Source organism: Canis lupus, chromosome 12 (genome assembly GCF_048164855.1).
Source record: "Canis lupus baileyi chromosome 12, mCanLup2.hap1, whole genome shotgun sequence".
NCBI lineage: Eukaryota > Metazoa > Chordata > Mammalia > Carnivora > Canidae > Canis > Canis lupus.
In genome coordinates, this window is record NC_132849.1 from 54,397,047 (window position 1) to 54,413,993 (window position 16,947).

Below are 16,947 nucleotides of genomic sequence, written 5' to 3' on the forward strand. Positions count from 1 at the left end.
GTATCTTCACCATGCTACATTCTGTTGTGGATATACAGTGAAGGCACTGTATGTATTCTTGGGCTAGCTTTGCCACTTACTAGCTCTGTGTTCTTGGCTGAATTAACTTACTTCTCTGAATTTAGTTCATTCTTCAGTAGAAGGGGGGAAATAATCCCTACTTTATCCTTTCCCTATGTAATTTTCATAGGATTAAATAGTCTAAGGTCTAGTACAAAGTAGATACACACTAAGAATTAATTTATTCTTTTATATATTTGTATGGGAACTCTATTACTTGATCTAACTATGTCATTCATGAATTAAGGATAAAAGTGTGTATGTAGTAACAGGTATTAAAAATGTAAAACAATATATAAATATTTAATTTTGAGAAATGTAGTTTTTTGTGTGTGCATGTTTGTGTGTGAGAGAGAGGTGGGCATGTGCTAGCCTTTTGGAACATCTAATTTGTTCTCAGTGCTTTTCTGTATTATCTCATTTAATTATCTTCAGGGTATTTATCTTAATTTAATTTCTAAGAGAACTGAGACCCAAAGAGAAGTTGTAGCTTACCCAGTGTCATAGCTAGTGAATGACAAGGTTGTCATTCAAACCTGGATCCATTTGGCTCTGAAATCTAGGCTCAGATGCCTTACTCTGCTTTCATGTGACATTTTTAAGTTTCTTAGCTTATCAAAATAGTTAAGTGTGCAGCCCTAATCATCAAAATAGTTAAGTGTGCAACCCTAATCATGTAAAAAAAAAAGTATAGGTGTTCATGTTCTTCTGAGATGAAGTCCCACAGGGATGATAAACATAATAGCTTAGCTGTCCCTGAGGGTCAACATATCAAAAAGAGAAGAGAAGCAGGTCTGTGAGCCTACAGTTTAATTCTCTCTCTCCCTCTCTCTCATACACACAGACACGCACACATACACACAGGCTCACTTGCTTTTGTACCATCCAAAAAGTCATCAAGATAATGTAAAGGGCTGTGGAAAATTACTTTGTGTTAGGAGTACCTGGAGAAAAGAACTTGGACATTTATGGAAGCAACTCCACAAGAAAAAACCCCAGGGAAATTAGACTCCGTAATAAATAGAAATTACCTTGAAATAATTGCTAACTTTGTAATCATTTTAAAATTCAATGAAAAATTTAGAAATAAAAGATAACATGCCATGATTGAGATATTAAAAAAAATTATACATGAGCCGTGAAAGTAGTAAGCATGTCAGAAAACCCACAACTATTTATGTAGCTAGGCCTTAGGGACACTCTTTGGGTCCAAGTAAAGAAAAGGATCATGTAAATCATTTCAGTTAGTGTGAGGTTTTGTTATTTTTTTTTAAAGAGAAACTGTGAAGATATCAGGAGACTACAAAGAAAAGAGAAGAAAATGTGATGCAGAATTTCACAAAATAAATGAACTGAGAACATGTACCCCCAGGGAGGTCTGACAACTAAAGGGAAATGAAATGGGATAGATTTTATAAGGAAAAACTATTTTGGTAATGCAATGGAATGATCAACAGTGGCTTAGGTGGACCAAAAAAATTTTGAGATGATTCTTCGTCATTTCAGAGGCATTGGCTAGAGAAGCCCCTGCCTGCTTTTTGATCTCCTCTTATAATACTTCCATTGTTTTCCTTTGTACATTTTAGTCATAAGGACAACAGTTCAGGTTTTAAAAGTGAGCAATACATTTCATGGGGTTTTTTTTGTGGAAAATAGGGTTTTTTTTTGCATGTTATTAGTTTAATCTGCAATTAGGAACATGGAGGAAAATTCTAGGGCACATACTAATGGATGGGAAACTCAGAGTGGTCTGTATGGCTAGAGCATAGATAGAATTGTGGTACATGGGATAGCACTTTTAAAATATAATAACCTAAAGTGATCAAAATGACAATTTATGACTAAGAATCTTTGTTCCCAAGGAAAGATATGTTGAAACATTTCTAGGCAAGAAGGGAAAGCATATGAATTTCTGCTCAACATTTCTATGCAGGTAACACGCATATACACAGAGATGCATGCTTATGATAGAGAATCAAGACACTGGGGATGTGGAGATAATAAACTTTATGACATAGGAAGTCTACAGTCTGGCATTCTAGAGCAGTGTTTCTCAAAGTGTGTTCACTAGACCAACATCAGGATCACCTAGGTATTTGTTATAAATGAAATTCTCAGGCCTTATCTCAGTCTTTCTTAAATGAGAAATTCTGGAGAGCACCGGCTTTTTTGTTTTAACCATCTCCATAGAAGACTGTGATAAGATCAGAAACAAGACAGGGATGTCCACTCTCACCACTGCTATTCAACATAGTACTGGAAGTCCTAGCCTCAGCAATCAGACAACAAAAAGAAATAAAAGGCATTCAAATTGGCAAAAAAGAAGTCAAACTCTCCCTCTTCGCCGATGACATGATACTCTACATAGAAAAACCAAAAGACTCTACCCCAAGATTGTTAGAACTCATACAGCAATTCGGTAGTGTGGCAGGATAAAAAATCAATGCCCAGAAGTCAGTGACATTTCTATACACTAACAATGAGACTGAAGAACGAGAGATTAAGGAGTCAATCCCATTTACAATTACACCCAAAAGCATAAGATACCTAGGAATAAACCTAACCAAAGAAGTGAAGGATATATACCCTAAAAACTACAGAACACTTCTGAAAGAAATTGAGGAAGAGACAAAGAGATGGGAAAATAGTCCATGCTCATGGATTGGAAGAATTAATATTGTGAAAGTGTCAATGCTACCCAGGGCAATTTACACATTTAATGCAATCCCTATCAAAATACCATGGACTTTCTTCTGAGAGTTGGAACAAATTATCTTAAGATTTGTGTGGAATCAGAAAAGACCCCGAATAGCCAGGGGAATATTAAAAAAAAAAAGAAAACCATAGCTGGGGGCATCACAATGCCAGATTTCAGGTTGTACTACAAAGCTGTGGTCATCAAGACAGTGTGGTACTGGCACAAAAACAGACACATAAATCAATGGAACAGTATAGAGAATCCAGAAGTGGACCCTCAACTTTCTTCATTTTAGTTTGAGAGTCACTGATCTGCAGCATGTAGCAACACCTTTGTCCAGGTGGGGAATGTACAGGACATAATCCTTGCCCTCAAGCAAATCTCAATCCAGTTGAAATTTTAAGACCTCTACTTGATTAATGAAAATTTATGGGTTTTATATGGGGTGTTACAGCAGAGGTGATCTTGAAAATAGAGATTAAGGAGAAACAGGCTCTGCTTCAGGGTATGGGCAAAGGCTGAAAAGTAGAGATGTACTTAAGAATTAATAGGAACTTTGCAACCAGACAAAGGCAGGAAATAAAATTGTAGGCCGTGGAAAAATGGCACATCAAAGTGCAAAAGGTTGAAAGAAATTATTTCTATGGGATGTAACAGGTGGTTGATGTGGCTAAAGCACCAGTGAATGGATGGACATTTTGGAAGCAGCACTGCCCTAGTCAGGTCTACTCTTATCTCACCTTTTGATTATTGCTGAGAGCTCCTTACTTGTCCTTTAGCCTCCAGTATAGTTCCCCATTAAATTCATCTTTAGCAATTAGAAGGACCATTAAAAAGTACAAATCTGTCCATGGCACTTTCCTGCTTAAAACTCTTTCCTGACTCTGGTTTGCCTGTAGAGTAGAGCCCAGACTCCTTAGCTTGACATACATATGTAAGGTCTTGCACGCTCTCAGTTGCTTTTATGTCTACCCTGAATTCTGGCCTTTTCCTAGATTTCCTCAGCATCTTTCATCTGCTGCTTCTCCAACTGCCTTTTTTTTTTTTTTTAAAAGGAACTCCTATTTAACCTCTAAGAATCAGCTTAAATTTTATTTCCTTTAAGGGTCCTCAAGGACCTCACCTCCAAAGCTGACTAGGGGGATCTTCCCTGTGCTTATATGATGTCCTTGGATGCATCTATGTCCTACATGTAGCACACAGTACTGATAGTGCTCACCTGTTTTCTCCCATCTTATTCTGATCCTGTGCAGGACAAAAGCTCAGTCTTCTTAGTTTCTAACCTGAAGTCTGAGCATAAGGCCTTGCACATCATAGTGTGAGTGAATATTTATTGAGTGGATGAACTGTGAAGGGATTTGTGTTTCAGGTAAAAGAACCTCTGAGGAAAGTTTAAGATAATAACTATTCTTCTTTAACTGACAAGACCACTTTGTTTGGGGAAACTGTGATGCTGGGAGCAGATTCATAATTATGAATACCCTTCAACTCTGGTCTTTCTAGCTACTTAACCTTGGTGCAACTCCTTACCACTAACACAATTATATCCATCTAACTTGAATGATTCTTCCTTTCCCCAGGTTGAACATAGCATGGGCAACCTCTATGAGAGCATGGATATTGATCTGCTTTACATCAGAGCTAATATAGAGTTGATTCTCATTGTTCATGGTAGTTGTATTCTATAAAGTCACTATGAATGTTGAATTAGCAAATACTGAACCATTGCTTCTAGGGGAAATACTGGATTAGGTTCCTGTGAATCCTTGGTCATAATATTTTTGTCAACCAATTGATATATAATCTTATTTTATGTGCATTGCTATGTAAAACTATCTCATTTTTACATATATGTATATATACCTATATATGTGTGTGTATATATAAATTTAAACAAAATTTAAGCTGATATATAATCATACATATATAAACATATATATATATATGTATATATATATATATATATATATATATATATAATTTATTAATGTTGAACTCATGGCCAACAGCATTACATAACTTATGCCTGAAAAAAAAAAAAACTTGTGGCACATGCGTTTTCTTCATTAGGCACTCTGTAGCTTTCTTGAACTTAGGGACACTAGGCTACACTTCAGTCCTATGCTTGGAGGCATTTTAAGCAGCAACATCACCAATAAAAAGTCCTCAAATGTGAAAAATGTGGCACTAATTAACTAGGAAAAGGACATTTGTTTACACTATGAGAATTGAAGCAAAGAGGCAGGGTGTCCCCTTGTTTGATCTCAGTTGGAAAAGTTTGATTAAACATTATGGAAAAAAGATCATGAACTTAATGTCATAAACAATTAAAAATGAAATAGACATAGATATAAAAAGTGAACAGAACTGTGCAGCAACTTCAAGCAACTTAATATCTGTATAACTGGAATTCCCGAAGGACAGAAAAAAAAAGTGAAGGAAAAATAATCAGGAAAAAAATATCCATGTTTCACCTCTGCCCTCTCAAAAAAACAAAAAGGGAGATTATGATCAAAACCAGTTAGTAAATTGAACACCAATAAAAAATAAATTAAAAAAAATTTATAAAACAAAAAAAACAAAAAAACAAAACAAAACAAAACAAAACAAAACAAAAAAAACAGTTAAAACCAGTACTAAAGAGAAAGTTTTAAAGATGGCAGGCTGGGATCAGAGTCTCATTACCCACAAAGGAATAAAAATAAGGATGACAGTAGATTTATCATCAGAAACAACACATGCTAGAAGAAATACTGAAAGAGAATTATCAGCATAGAATGCTATACCCAGTGAAAATATCTTTTAAAGAGGAAAATACTTTTTATAACCATACAAAAGCTAAAATAATTTGTCCCGGCAAAACTGCACTACAAGAAATGTTAAGGGAAGTACGTTAATTATAATAAAAGTGATACTAAATGAAAATCTTGATCTGTAGGAAAGAATAAGGAGCCCTAGAAATGCTAAGTAGGTAGATACGAAAACCTTTATCTTATAATCTAAACTCTTTAAAGCAAAAAAAAAATGTTGTATGAAGTTTACAAAATATGTAGAAATAAAATGTGTGACAACATAAAAGAAATGGAAATATAAAGTTGTAATTTTTATAAATATAATGAAATCTCTTAATATGGAGGTCAGCTGTGTTAAATTGAAAATGCATACTATATACTTTAAATTGAGCACTGTGTAATACAACAAGTTTTATCCGGTAAGCCAACAATGGGGATAGTAGGGAATTATTAAAAACAAACAAACAAACAAACAAACAAACAAAAACCCAATCCAAAAGGAGGCAGAGAAAAAGAAAAAAAAGGAGCAAATGAGATTAATTGAAAACAAATACCAAGGTGGAAGATTTATATCCAGCCATAGCAATAAACACATAAATGTAAATGGTCTAAGCATTCTAATAAAAGGAAGATATTGTCAGATTGGATTTTTTTTTTATTTATTTTTTTGTCAGATTGGATTAAAAAAGACAACAAGGCTGAACTCCACATTGATTAGAAGACACATTATTATTTAAATTTTATTTATTTATTCATGAGAGACACACGGAGAGAGACAGAGACACAGACAGAGGGAAAAGCAGTCTCCTCACAGGGAGCCTGATGTGGGACTTGATCCCAGGACCAGGATCATGCCCTGAGCCAAAGGCAGATGCTCAACCACTGAGCCACCCAGGTGTTCCTAGAAGACACATTAAATATAAGGACAAAAGTCATTTCCAATTTTTATTGCTGATATGAAGACATACAATTGATTTTTCTATACTGACCTTACATCCTGCAACCTTGCTAAACTCACTATTTCTGGTAACTTTTTTTGTCAAGCCCATATTTTTGTCCTCTGTAATAAAGATTTCCTTATTCCTTTCTAGTTTAAATGATGAGGGTTTGTGGTTTTTTGTTTTTTTTTTTTTTTCTTGCCTTGCTTGCTAGAACCTCCAGTACAGTGTTGAATAGAACTGATGAGAATGGACATCCTTGCCTTGTTTCTTATATTAGGTGGAAAGCAATCAGTCTTTCACTGTTAGGTATGATGTTAGCTATAGGTTGTAGATGCCATTTATATTAGGTTGTGGAAGTTCCTTTTAGTTCTTAGTTTTTTTTTTTTTTTTTTTGAGAGGCTTCATCAGGAATAAATGTTGGATTTTTTTCAAATATTTTTTCTGATTCTGTTGAGATGATAATAGAGTTTTATATTCAAGTCTGTTAATATAGTAAATTATACTGATTGATATTTGACTGTTAAATCAACCTTGCATTCCTAGGATAAATTCTACTTGCTCATGATGCATTTAAAAAAATACATATAAATAAATATGTTGTCATATTTAGTTTTTAAAAATTGTGTTTAAAATGCTTCCATCTGTGTATATGAATACTATTGGCCTCTAAGTTTTGTTTTTTTTTGGTAATAACTGCCTATTTTTGCTCTCTGAATAATGCTAACCTCAGGGAAAGAGTTGTGGAATATTTTTTCCATTTCAGTTTTCTGGAACAGTTTGTGCAGAATTGATACTATTTCTTCCCTAAACATTTGGTGTCATTTTGGTAAATCTATTCAGAGCCTGGAGTTTTCTTTGTGGGAAGGTTTGTAGCTATAAATTTTAAGAAATAATAGAGATAAGACCACTTAATTTATCTCCTTGTTCTTTAGTGACATTTAATGATTTCTGTATTTCAACTACTGACCACTTATCCAGGTGGGCAAATTTATTGGCATAAAGTTATTCATATTTCTTCATTATCATTTTCAGATCTGTAGAATCTGTAGTGATACCATCTCTTTTGTTCCTGATATTGATAATCTATATCTTTTTTTTTTCCTAATCTGGCTAGAGGTTTATCAGTTTTTTTTTGTTTGTTTGTTTTTTTGTTTTTTAACATTGAAGGACGTTTGGGCTGATTCTAGTTCTAGTTTTTGGCTATTACAAATAAAGTTGCTGTGAATATTTGTGAACAGGTTTTTATATGAACATGTTTCATTTCTTTGAGATAAATACTCAAGGGTACAATTGCTGGCCTATGTGTTATTGCATGTTTAATTTTTTAAGAGATTGCCTAATTGTTTTCCAGAGTGATTGTGGCATTTTATATTCAGTCATGTAATAATCTACTTTGTCCCTATTTTTAAAAAGATTTATTTATTTATTTTAGAGATAGAGAGCTTGAATTGGGGAGGGGCAGAGGGAGACAGAGAGAGAAACTCAAGCAGGTTCCATGCTCAGCCTGGAGCCCAGTGCAGGCAGGGCTCTATCTCACAATCATGACCTGAGCCAAAACCAAGACTTGGATGCTTAACCGACTGCATAACTCAAATGCCCCTACCTTATCCATATTTTAACCAACATTAGTGCTACCACTATTTTATTATTATTTTTTATTTTAACCATTCTGACAGGTGTGTGGTAATCTTTCATTATGGTGTTAATCTGCATTTTCCTAATGGCTAATGGTGTTGAATATATTTTCATGTGCTTTTTTACTATCTGTATACCCTTTGGTGAATGTCTGTTCCTATCTGTTGTCCATTTTCTAATTGAATTGCTCATTTATTGAGTTTCCAGAGTTCTTTATGTATTTGGATTTTTCTTTTGTTGGATATCTGATTTCTGAATATTTTCTCTCATTCTATAGTTTGTCTTTTCAATGACTTCAAATGACTGTTCACATAGTAAAAGTTTAGAAGTCTGATGAAGTTCAGTTTATCAGTTTTTCTTTTTATGTATCATGCTTCTGATGTTAAGACTAAGAACTCCTTAGCTAGTCTTATAAGGATCCCAATAATTTTCTTTGATTTTTTTGGGGGGAGGGGGTTATATAGCCTTTAATTTTACATTTAAGTTTACAATTTATGTTGAGTTACTTTTTGTATAGGATGAGAGGATCCTTCATTTAATTGATTTTACAGCTGTGTAAAAAATCAGCATATGTGGGTCAATTCATATGATTTTTCTTTTGTAATTTATTGATTTAGTGGAATAAAGACCAACTGTTGTGGTGTATAACTCTTTTTATATGTTGTTAGATTTGCTAATATTTTGCTAATATTTTGCTGAGTATTTTTCATGAGAGGTAGTGGTCTGCTGTTTTATTTGATGCTGTTTGTAGTGCTATCTTTGTATGGTTTTGGTGTCAGGATAATTCTGACCTCATGAAATGAGTTGGGAAATGTTTCTCTTTTATTTTTCAGAAAAAAGATTGTGTGAAATTACTGGTTATTGTTCTTCAGATGTTCAGTAGAATTCTAGTGAAGCTGTCTGGGTATGGAGCCTTGTTTTTTGATATTTTAAATTACATATTTATTTTTTTTTATTGTTATGGTGCTGTACTCATTGTGTATTTTACCATAGTTGAGTTTTGGTAGTTTCTACTTTTTGGAGGAATTGGTTCATTTCTTCTAAGTTAACAAATTTGTGAGTGTAAAGTTGTTCATTGTATTCCCTTTTCAATGGCAGCACAAAGGGTAGTTGTAATCTCTATTTCAAAATTCCTAACATTGTTGCTTTGTGTTTTGTCTTTTTGATAATGTGAGCCACATATGTAACATATTATTTAACAGCTTTATTGAGATACAAGTGATAAACAAAAGATTGTGCATATTCACTGTATACTATTTGATAAATTTGGACATATGCATATGCCCTTGCTAGATCCATACACATTTTATTACTTTTTCTAAAGTAATAAAAGATCAGGCTTTTTGTTTTTTCAAATTTGTATGCTTTTTTTTCAATTTTATGGATATTTCCTTTTATGTTTATTGTTTTTCCTCCTTTAGTTTACTCTAATTTAGTTTCCTGAGGAGGAAACTTGGTTATCAGCTTGAGATCTTTTCTCATTTCTAATGGAAACATTTAATGCTACAAATTTCCCTCTCATCATTGATTTAGCTGCTTCTCTCATATTTGGTAAGTTGCATTTTTGTTTTCATTAATTATATTCATTTTGAAAGTTTCCTTTGAGACTTTCTTTTTTGACTTTACTCAGAAGTATATTGTTTAATTCTCATGTGTTTAGAAATTTTCCTGTTATTGATTTCTATATGGTCAGAAAACACATTTTGTATGATTCAAATTCCTGTTAATTTGTTGAAGTTTGTTTTGTAGCACAGGATATGATCTGTCTTGGTGAATATTCCACAGGTTCTTGGGGGAATAAAGTATAATCTGCTGTTATTGAGTAGAATATTCTATATATGTATGTTCATTAGATATCCTTTTAGTTGATTGTGTTGTTCAGATCTTCTAAATCTTGCTGATTTTCTGTTCATAGTTTTCAAATTTGCTGAGAGGACAGCAGTCCTCAGTATAATTATGGTTTTGCTTATTTCTCCTTTCAGCTCTATCAGTTTTCCTTTCACTTATTTTGAGCCTCTGTTGTTTAGCAGATACATATTTAGGATCATTATGTTTTCCTGGTGTATTTATCCTTTTATCATTATGTAATGTCCCTCTTTTCTTTTAGTAATTTTCTTTGCTCTGCCATTTACTTTCTAAGATGGTGATATAGCTACTCCTGCTTTTTGTTAAAAATATAATCTTTGCATGGCATATTGTTATCTTTTTACTTTCATTCTACCTATGTTATTGAATTTGTAGTGAATTTATTTTAAGCAATATATAGCTGGGTTGTATATTTTTTATCCACTCTGCCAATCTCTGTCTATTGATTGATGTACTCAGACATTTAAGAGAGTTTTCAATATGCGAGAGCACTTAAGTGTGTTATTTTATTATTTTCTTTTTATTTCATTCTTCTCATTATGATTCTTACCTTTCTTTTTTTCTTGCCTTCCCATGGGTACCTTGAAAACTTTTTAGGATTCCTTTCTGATTTATTTATCATATATTTTAGTATATCTTTCTGTATTGTTTTTGTAGTGGTTGTTCTGGTTTTTACAGTATATATATGTATGATCCTAACAGTCTATTGGAATCAGCATTTCACCACTTTGAGTGAAGTGTGGGGAAACTCACTCTCATTTAGGTCTCTTTGTCTTCTGTATTTTAAATAACATTGCCTTAGGTGTTGGATGGTATTACTGTTTTTGTATACATTGGATGAGATTTATAAAGCTCCCAAGGGAAAGGATATGCTATTGCACTTATACATATTTATGATCTTTCTGTTGTCCCTTCTACCTTCTTAATCTACTATAGTTCTTTCTTTTATCACTTCCTTTCTTTTTGAAAAAGAAATTTCTTTTATCCAATCTCTAAGAGTGGGTATGTTGATGACAAATTTGTTTTTTCAGTTTTCCTGCATCTGAGAATGTTATTTCCCCTTCATTCTTAGGGGATAATTTTTCAAAATAGAATTCATGGTTGACAGTTCTTTTCTCTCAACATTTGAAAAATGTTATGTCACTTCCTCCTGGCCCTCCATGGTTCCAGATGAGAAGTCTGCTGTCATTTGAATTGGTGTCCCTTTTCTATAATGAGTCATTTATCTCCTTTCAAGAACTTTATTTTGATGTCAGTTTTCAAAAGTGTGATTACGATGTGTCTTGGCATGGATTTCCTTGACTTGATCCCTTTTGGTGTTCAGTTTTTTGATTGTGTAGAAGTGTGCTTTATCAAAATTGGGAAATTTCAACCATTGTATCTTCTATTACTATTCCTACTTTATGCTTTCTAATCCTTCTGGGACTCTGATGATACAAAGCTTGGATCTATTTTTATATCCTACTTGTCTTCAAGACTGTGCTTGTTTCCTTTTTTTTTCCCCCTGTTTAATTCCTCTCTGTTGTTCAGGTTGGGTGAATTCAGTTATTTAGTCCTCAAGTTTACCAAGGCCATCATGCTGTCTTGAACCCATTCAGTTCTTAAAGTTTGCATTTTTGTATTTCTAGTTTATAATTTTCATCTGATTGTTTTTATAAATTCTTTGTCTTTTCTGAGATTTCTCAATTTTTCATTTGTTTCAAGACAATTTGTGATAGGTTTTTGAGGCATTTTTATGATGACTGTTTGTCTTAGCTCAGGCTGACAGAACAAAATACCATTTACACCAAATACTAGTGGCTTATATGAAAGAAAATAATTTTCTCACACTTTGAGGACTGGGAAGTCCAAGATCAAGGCACTATCTAATTTGGTTTCTGGTGAGGGCCTTCCTCCTGGCTCACAGATGCTGTGTTCTTGCTGTGTCCTCACATGACCAAGACAGAGGGGACTCTGATATCATTATAAGGACGCTTATCTTATTGGATCAGGTTCCTACCCTTATGATCTCATTTAACCTTAATTACTTCTGTAAAGGCTCTGATGTCAAATATAATAATATTGTAGGTTAGGGGGAATATAAATAATAGTGAAAGAGAATATAAGGGAAGGGAGAAGAAATGTGTGGGAAACATCAGAAAGGGAGACAGAACATAAGAGACTCCTAACTCTGGGAAATGAACTAGGGGTGGTGGAAGGGGAGGAGGGCGGGGGGTGGGGGTGAATGGGTGACGGGCACTGAGGGGGGCACTTGACGGGATGAGCACTGGGTGTTATTCTGTATGTTGGCAAATTGAACACCAATAAAAATTAATTTATTATAAAAAAATAAAAAATACAAATATTTTTAAAAGATAAAAACAAAACAAAACAAAACAAAACAAAAAGAACCAAGGTTCATGAAATAAATGTATGATATTCTGTTCTTTGCATAAAAAATAATATTGTGGGTTAGGGCTTCAACATGTAATTTTGAGTTAGACACAATTTAGTTCACAGTGCTGCTTTAAAACCTTTTTTTATGCATACTTTTTTTTATTGGAGTTTGATTTGCCAACATATAGTATAACACCCAGTGGTCATCCCACCAAGTACCCCCCTCAGCGCCCATCACCCAGTCACCCCAACCCCCCGTCCACCTCCCCTTCCACCACCCCTTGTTCATTTCCCAGAGTCAGGAGTCTCTCATGTTCTGTCGCCCTCTAATTTTTCCCACTCATTTTCCCTCCTTTCCCCTTTAATCCCTTTCACTATTTTTTATATTCCCCAAATGAATGAGACCATATAATGTTTGTCCTTCACTCAGCATAATACCCCCAGTTCTGTCCACGTCGAAGCAAATGGTGGGTATTCGTTTTTTCTAATGGCTGAGGAATATTCCATTGTATACATAGATCACATCTTCTTTATCCATTCATCTTTTAACGGACACCGAGGCTCTTTCCACAGTTTAGCTATTGTGAACATTGCTGCTATAAACATCGGGGTGCAGGTGTCTCGGTTTTTCACTGCATCTGTATCTTTGGGGTAAATACCCTGTAGTCCAATTGCTGGGTTGTAGGGCAGGTCTATTTTTAACTCTGAGGAACCTCCACACAGCTTTCCAGAGTGGCTGCACCAGTTCACATTCCCACCAACAGTGGAGAGGGTTCCCCTTTCTCCACATCCTCTCCAACATTTGTTGTTTCCTGTCTTGTTAATTTTCACCATTCTCACTGGTGGGAGGTGATATCTCATTGTGGTTTTGATTTGTATTTCTCGGATGGCAAGTGATGTGGAGCATTTTCTCATGTGCTTGTTGGCCAAGTCTATGTCTTCTTTGGTGAAGTGTCTGTTCATGTCTTCTGCCCATTTCATGATTGGATTGTTTGTTTCTTTGCTGTTGAGTTTAATAAGTTCTTTATAGATCTTGCATACTAGTCCTTTATCTGATACGTCATTTGCAAATATCTTCTCCCATTCTGTAGGTTGTCTTTGAGTTTTGTTGACTGTTTATTTTGCTGTGCAGAAGCCTTTTATTTTGATTAAGTCCCAATAGTTCATTTTTGCTTTTGTTTCCTTTGCCTTCGTAGATGTATCTTGCAAGAAGTTACTGTGGCCAAGTTCAAAAAGGGTGTTGTCTGTGTTCCCCTCCAGGATTTTGATGGATTCTTGTCTCACATTTAGATCTTTCATCCATTTTGAGTTTATCTTTGTGTATGGTATAAGAGAATGGTCCAGTTTCATTCTGCACGTGGCTGTCCAATTTTCCCAGCACCATTTATTGAAGAGACTGTCCTTTTTCCAGTGGATAGTCTTTCCTGTTTTGTTGAATATTAGTTGACCATAGAATTGAGGGCCCATTTCTGGGTTCTCTATTCTGTTCCATTGATCTGTGTGTCTGTTTTTGTGCCAGTACCACACTGTCTTGATGACCACAGCTTTGTAGTACAACTTGAAATCTGGCATTGTGATGCCTCCAGCTCTGGTTTTCTTTTTCAGTGTTCCTCTGGCTCTTTGGGGTCTTTTCTGATTCCACACTAATCTTAAAATGATTTGTTCCAACTCTCTAAAGAAAGTCCATGGTATTTTTATAGGGATTGCTTTGAACGTGTAAATTGCCCTCGGTAGCATAGACATTTTCACAATATTAATTCTTCCAATCCATGAGCATGGACTATTTTTCCATCTCTTTATGTCTTCCTCAATTTCTTTCAGAAGGATTCTGTAGTTTTTAGGGTATAGATCCTTTACTTCTTTGGTTAGGTTTATTCCTAGGTATCTAATGCTTTTGGGTGCAGTTGTAAATGGGATTGACTCCTTAATTTCTTGTTCTTCAGTATCATTGTTAATGTATAGAAATGCCACTGATTTCTGGGCATTGATTTTGTATCCTGCCACACTCCTGAATTGCTGTATGAGTTCTAGCCATCTTGGGATGGGGTCTTTTGAGTTTTCTATGTACAATATCATGTCATCTGCGAAGAGAGAGAGTTTGACTTCTTTGCTAGTTTGAGTGCCTTTTATTTCTTTTTGTTGCCTGATTGCTAAGGCAAGGACTTCTAGTACTATGTTGAGTAACAGTGGTGAGAGTGGACATCCCAGGATGCAAGATTGGTTCAACATTCGTAAAACAATCGTGAAAGATCACATCAATAATAGAAAAAAACAAGAACCATATGATCCTCTAAATAGATGCAGAGAAAGCATTTGACAAAATACAGCATCCATTCCTGATCAAAACTCTTCAGATTGTAGGGACAGAGGGAACATTGCTCAGCATCTTAAAAGCCATCTATGAAAATCTTTGAAACCTTTATGAGATAATTTTCACATGTGATACAGCTTGGTGTTGGTGCTCTTAATTGCTTTTTCTCAAGTTGAGATTTTTTTTTAAAGTTCTTGGTATGATTTTATTGTATTCGGGACATTATGTTTGGAGATCCTCAGTCCTATTTAATTTTTGTAATTTCAGGACAGCCCAGGTGGCTCAGCGGTTTGGAGTCGCCTTCTGCCCAGGGAGAGATCCTGAACACCCGGGACTGAGTCCCACGTCAGGCTCCCTGCATGGAGCCTGCTTCTCCCTCTGCCTGTGTCTCTGCCTCTCTCCCTCTGTGTATGTGTATCTGATGAATAAATAAATAAAATCTTTTAAAAAATTTTGTATTTTCATAGGTAATCACCCTATGAAAATAACTTGTGGGTTGTGGTCTCCTTTTATTCTATGGTCATAATTTTCAGAATCTGTGCAGTATTCTTTTCATCTGCTTAGATCAATAATAATGCCCAGGATTCCATTGTTCTTGCTGGTTTTGCATAAGGGGGTAGAAGTGATATCCCCAAACCAAGCAAACTGGTGTCTTGCCCCTGGTACGATCACTCTTCTGATGCTCTTCCTCCAGGCTTCCCCAGTGTCTCTGAGTAGGGGAGGAGAGTCTTGGGCCCCAGAGGACAAAGATATTTCCTGAACCAGGCTGCTCAATGGTACTGAGTCCTGTTTTCCAGTTCTTTCCATCTAGTTCACCCATACTAATTTTATTTTCACTTCTCCACATCTTACCACTCAGTGCAATATTTTGCATATAAGAGGTGCTCAATTGTTACTTTACTTAGATTTCTCATCAGTTATTTATTCACTTGTCAGGGGTGTTAGTCGAGGTAGTTTTATTTTTATCTACTCTTGTGGATTTGTCTAGACAACTGGTAAATCAAGGACAAGCCTCTCTAAGACTGTTAGATACAAAGCATGGATTCTTTCTGTGGAAGGTGTCTACCTTTATGAGACTAAGGGAGTGGCTTGGAGATGGCTTGCTATTCTCTGAGATGCTTTTCTATCACAGAGTCCTTTTTAGAGGCAAGCGAGAAAAATCATCACCTCCTCCTCTTGGCTTTTGTAGAAAACATCTAAAGAATTTCAGAAAGAAGTTTTAAGCTTTACATTGCAAAACAGGCTATTTGGTTGATCTGAGAAGAATCCCTAAATAGGTAACTGTTTTATTCCCTGTCACAGAGGCTGGCTCAAAAGCAAATGTTCCTTAATTTTGATTGATAGAATTATATAATATCAGAACTGAATGAGATATTAGGGAACAGCTGGTCCAAAACCCATTATGTTACCAGTGTGGAAAATGGGTCTTATTTAAAGTAGTGGTTTGTCTAAAACCACAAAGAAGTTGTCAGCAAGTGGGCAGTAGGATGTTGTGTTGAAGTGCTTGTGTTCTTCATTCACAGTCTCTGGGTTTGAATCCTGTCTCAGTCACTTCTGGCTATATGACATTAGACAAGTCCTTTACTTTATCTGATTTTATTTATCCATTTGTATTATGAGGATTTAGTAAGATAATCTATGTTCAGTGCCTAGACAATAGTAAGATAGTTAATAGTTAATAATTATAACTACAAACATTCCAGGGGCCACCCAGCTGTAGCTTAGAGAGTTTTCTGCTACATCATGGCAAACCAGTTCTATTCCCCTATTAGGTACAGTTTCTAGCTTCACCCATTCATTCATAAGCATTTGCTGAGCATCTGTTGGGTACACCGGCACTGGAGATACAAGGATAAATAAAATGTCCCCTTTGCCCTCCTACAGCTTGCTTTCCAAAGGGAAGATAGCCCCATAAATAAAGGGATCAGAATGGAGGCATACACAAGGCAGAGTCTGGGGGAAGGAGGGCATCTCCTCTGTCTTAGGAAATTACTTTTAGGATTTCTTTATTTTCATCTGTTCATTGGAAGATAGCTGAGCCTCCATGTATTGACTATACATAGAGAATGGCTATAAGGTATTCACCCAGTAATTTTCAGAAATTAAATTTCTTTTTTTTTAAGATTTATTTATTCATGAGAGAAATACAGAGAGAGAGAGAGAGAGACAGGCAGAGGGAGAAGCAGGCTCCATGCAGGGCGCATGATGTGGGACTCCATCCTGGGTCCCCAGGATCACACCCTGGGCTGAAGGCCGCACTAAATTGCT

The 16,947-nt window shown here is 35.2% G+C and overlaps 1 long non-coding RNA gene across 1 annotated transcript in view; it reads left to right on the plus strand.

Annotated features, from left to right (window-relative positions):
* Positions 1–15,074, plus strand: part of LOC140600749 (uncharacterized) — a 76,043-nt gene extending 60,969 nt beyond the window's left edge. Inside the window, exon 3 of the long non-coding RNA XR_012003915.1 lies at positions 14,947–15,074. This is a non-coding gene — a long non-coding RNA (uncharacterized lncRNA). The remainder of the gene's footprint in view (positions 1–14,946) is intronic.
* Positions 15,075–16,947: the final 1,873 nt, after the last annotated feature.